Source organism: Sardina pilchardus, chromosome 12 (assembly GCF_963854185.1).
Source record: "Sardina pilchardus chromosome 12, fSarPil1.1, whole genome shotgun sequence".
In the NCBI taxonomy this organism is placed as follows: Eukaryota; Metazoa; Chordata; class Actinopteri; order Clupeiformes; family Clupeidae; genus Sardina; species Sardina pilchardus.
The window spans coordinates 33,004,266-33,009,265 of record NC_085005.1 but is presented as its reverse complement, the minus strand read 5'-3'; the positions used below and the strand labels follow the sequence as shown (position 1 = coordinate 33,009,265).

General features: G+C 47.8%; 1 protein-coding gene across 1 annotated transcript in view; it reads right to left on the bottom strand.

The window, feature by feature from the left end:
- Positions 1 to 4,012: 4,012 nt before the first annotated feature.
- The window catches only part of LOC134097550 (protein EFR3 homolog B-like), a 56,949-nt gene continuing 55,961 nt past the window's right edge, over positions 4,013 to 5,000 (bottom strand). Inside the window, exon 22 of the mRNA XM_062550433.1 lies at positions 4,013 to 5,000. This exon is cut by the window's right edge and continues 1,477 nt beyond it. The gene's annotated coding sequence lies outside the window, so the exon portion shown is untranslated.

Sequence of the window (5,000 nt, the reverse complement as noted above, 5' to 3'; positions counted from 1 at the left end):
ACTGCCTCATGCTAGGCTAGCTAATTGACCATTCCACTGCCCCATGCCATGCTAGGCTAGCTATTTGGCCAGTCCAATCCACATGGACGATATAATAATTACTGTTTTTTTCTCAAAGTCTAGGAATCCTGAAGGATCCTTCCTTGATAGACGGGAGTCCTGCCGAGTCAGAGAGCAGGCAAGACAGCTTCCTTGATAGACGGGAAACATAGAAGGGAATAGACGAGCGAGTGTGGCTTGTTTGAAAAACAATGAATGCACCACTATCATTCTCCTACGGCAATAAATGAAATGATTTGCAGTAACCACTAGGCAACTTTTATAAAGAGAAGCTTAGCCTTTGGCTAACACCATACAGAAGGGAACAGGGTTAAATGCCCCTGTGAAATCCCTTCTTCACAAGATCAAAGTCACCGGAGCCGTTTCTTCAAACAGTGACAATACATTTACAATGAACAATATTTACACTTAAATTATGTGAAACTAAGTACTCCTCATCAAATTCAAAGGATGCTTGACATTGGAACTGTGATTCGGCGTATTCGATAACGTACCTATCTTGAAAAAGCAGCCTTGAAGGATCCCTGCTTGACCTTGGGAAGCAGCCTACTGTACAGTATGTGCATAATCTGTCATCCATCAGTTAATCCTTCCACCACCTCAACCACCAATCCACACACAGTCAGATCATCACAGATCATGTGTGGCCATTGGAAATACCTAACTGTGAAATTAGTGCAGGAAGTGAGTATGTCCTATAGATGGATTGTGGCCCGCTTGGATGCTAACTGGCTGAAGCAAATCCTTCAAACCCTGACCCCTGGTGCACACACACACACACACACACACACACACACACACACACACACACACACACACATAAGCTTTGGCTTCTTGGCGAAGCTTCTCTTTTCAAGCACTGAATGTGCAGAGGAGTGTGTGCTGAGCATGGTTAGGGTTAGGGTGTCTCAGATAGAACCTTCCTGTGTGCTGAGCAGGTCTCAGATAGAACCTTCCTGTGTGCTGAGCAGGTCTCAGATAGAACCTTCCTGTGTGCTGAGCATGGTTAGGGTTAGGGTGTCTCAGATAGAACCTTCCTGTGTGCTGAGCATGGTTAGGGTTAGGGTGTCTCAGATAGAACCTTCCTGTGTGCTGAGCATGGTTAGGGTTAGGGTGTCTCAGATAGAACCTTCCTGTGTGCTGAGCAGCAGGTCTCAGATAGAACCTTCCTGTGTGCTGAGCAGCAGGGCTCAGCTAGAACCTTCCTGTGTGCTGAGCAGCAGGTCTCAGATAGAACCTTCCTGTGTGCTGAAGGCCCGTGCCCATCACAACCCCATGTGTTAAACACAGTCTCTGTGTGTGTGTGTGTCTGTGTGTGTGTGTGTGTGTGTGGTGAGGACCCGTGCCTATCACGACCCCATGTGATAAACACAGTCTCTCTCTCTGTGTGTGTGTGTGTGTGTGTGTGGGGTGAGGACCCATGCCTATCATGACCCCATGTGTTAAACACAGTCTCTGTGTGTGTGTGTGTGTGGGGTGAGGACCCATGCCTATCATGACCCCATGTGTTAAACACAGTCTCTGTGTGTGTGTGTGTGTGTGTGTGTGTGTGTGTGTGTGTGTGTGTGTGTGTGTGGTGAGGACCCATGCCTATCATGACCCCATGTGTTAAACACAGTCTCTGTGTGTGTGTGTGTGTGTGTGTGTGTGTGTGTGTGTGTGTGTGTGGTGAGGACCCATGCTTATCATGACCCCATGTGTTAAAAACAGTCTCTCTCTGTGTGTGTGTGTGTGTGTGTGTGTGTGTGTGTGTGGTGAGGACCCATGCCTATCATGACCCCATGTGTTAAACACAGTCTCTGTGTGTGTGTGTATGTGTGTGTGTGTGTGTGTGGTGAGGACCCATGCCTATCATGACCCCATGTGTTAAACACAGTCTCTGTGTGTGTGTGTGTGTGAGTGGCGAGGACCCGTGCCTATCAAGACCCCATGTGTTAAAGTACAGTCTCTTTTACTCTGTGACTGGAAACACAAGTTCTCTTTCTAATGGAGTGCTTTCCACCAGGCCACAAGTGGAGATGTAAAGAGGGCAGAATGACTCTCTCTCTCACACACACACACACACACACACACACACACACGCTCCGAGGCCGGAGTGTATGAAGGGAATATTGGGGCGTAATAACTGTTGAGGTGACGCCGTGTGGGTCCATCACTTTATAATAATTACACGGCTGACTCCTGCGCTTGTTTTGTTTGGACCCTCAAAGGTGAAACTGCACTCTCATCACTCAGCCTGTCGCTAATAAGCAATGGCTACGACATTAGACGCAGTGCAGCGCAGAGGGCCTGGAGCAGCCTGGAGCTGTGTGCGCCGACCACAAGATATTACATTTCTCTCTTATCCACCTTATCTTATCTTCCCATTCATCTCTCTCTTCTCCCTCAGGAAGGAGCGGTACACACACACACACACACACACACCTTTCTCTTCTCCCTCAGGAAGGAGCAGTACACACACACACACCTTACTCTTCTCCCTCAGGAAGGAGCAGTACACACACACACACCTTTCTCTTCACCCTCAGGAAGGAGCGGTACACACACACACGTTACTCTTCTCCCTCAGGAAGGAGCGGATATGAGGTCAACAACACAAAGCACAAATTGACTCAATCATTATCGACATCAATTTATGTTTGTGTCATGAGCTTAAATCCTATTTCAGTTATTTATCGTTTGTTTGTAATTCACCTTGAATGAATGAGCCACACTGGAAAGAAGAGTTGGTCACAAAGTATTTATTATATCTATATTATATTTATTTATAATATTTATTTCTGCACAGAGTTTGTTACTGAGGACATTAGTCACAGATGCACTAGGGACAGACACATGCAGCCTTCTCTCTCAACCCCCCCCCCCCCCCCCCCCACACACACACACACACGCACAGGCCCTCAGCCTCTGGGTCATCTCTCACAGACAGACACACACACTTAGGCCTGTTCCACCGACAGAGAACCGGCTCCGTTCTGGTTCACCTTCCAGATGTTGAACCAGTCGGAGCATTTCAACCGATATCGGTTTGGAACATGAAAATGTAGTTCAGATCTGGCAACAAAAATATTTTTTTCCTGTGAACTGATGTGGGGGTGAGAGTGTGTGTGTGTGTGCGCTAAATATACACACTGCACCCTCCGTTGATGGCCCAAACCGGTTCAAAATCCAGTTCTCTGTTGGTGGAAACACAGCCACCATAACGCCACGGTATTGTCGGACCCAGAACGGCATACTGCTACATAGCTGGCATTCCACTTGGACTTGAACACCAGACGTCCCCCAACACCGTCAGCAGGTGATCGAATGGTACATGTGTACTAGCAAACACACACACACACACACACATACGCGCACGCACGCACACACAGTCAGTAGGTGATTGAACAGTACATGTGTCCTGGCGCACGCACGCACGCACGCACGCACGCACGCACGCACGCACGCACGCACGCACGCACGCACGCACGCACGCACGCATGCCGTTAATGAGTCGCTTTTGTTATAGATGGAGGTGATGAGTTTATACAACAGATGTTATTGTTATCATACGGGACACACACACACACACACACACACACACACACACACACACTGTTATCATACGGGACACACACATACACACACACACACAGTTATCATACGGGACACACACACACACACACTGTTATCATACGGGACACACACACACACACTGTTATCATACGGGACATGGTGGTGGAGTCTCAGACATCATCGGTCCTCTGTGAGGTCATGACTGAAGGTGCTGTGTGAAAATATATTGGCTAGGAACACTGTCCGTCATATGGTCCCACCACACATGGCCCACCCCCTAGCATCCGGCAGTCCACACACACACACACACACAAACAAACTCTCACACACACACACAAACTCTCACACACACACACCCCCCCCTGAGCTACACAGTGGCACATGCACATGAGCAACAGACTGTATGAAAATAGACTTTATTAGTTCTTAACTTATTACCTCCAGGCTGGCAGGGTGGGCGCGTACTGTAGACTAGCCTGGTGTAATTTGGCACGTTCAGCACAACCTCAGGCTAACGTACGCACAACCTCAGGCTAACGTACAGCACTACTTAGGGACACTAGAGATGAAAAACTCAAAGCACACACACACACACACAAACACTTAACAGTTAAAAGCAAGTCACCGTATTAAAAAATAAACCATGACCCAGCGCACATTGGGTACTATAACGTACTGAAACACACACACACACACACACACACACACACACACACACACACACACACAGATAATGGACAATGGTAATGCCACAGTGGTTATATGTATTGTGCAGTACGCTGTTTTAATAACAGGACTGGTCAGACGTAGAGATGAGAGAATGGAATGGTATGGAATAGTGCGGGCAGAGCAGTGGGCTACTGACAGCTACTGACAATGACACTGTGAGACACACTTCTGTCAGCATACGCACACAAACACACATGCACGCAACACGCACACCGTCAATTCTGTCAGTGTATACAAACACATGCACACACACAGTATTTGCTAGGTTGTTACTAAGGGCAATCGGCCAGAGAGAGCTCTTCGCTCCAGATAATATGACCACAGCTTGCTGCTCCCAAGGCAACAGCACAAACAGCGCCAGGGGGGACCTCCCGTGACCTCTAACGACCTCTAGTGACCTTAACGACCTCTAGTGACCTCTACTAACCTCTAGTATGAGTTTCATCTCCTCTAGTTGCCCTACTGGCGTGTTTGGTCAGTTCAGTGCAGTCTACAGCATTAGTTTTGTTCAAAATAATATATTTGATTAAAATCTCTAGCGTAAACACAGATATACATATACATCGGCAGCTCAGCCCACGAGGGACAGGACAAGAGAGAGCGTTTGGTTGAGCACAGTGGACAGTGTGACTTCCCTCAGCTCAGTCAGTATACAA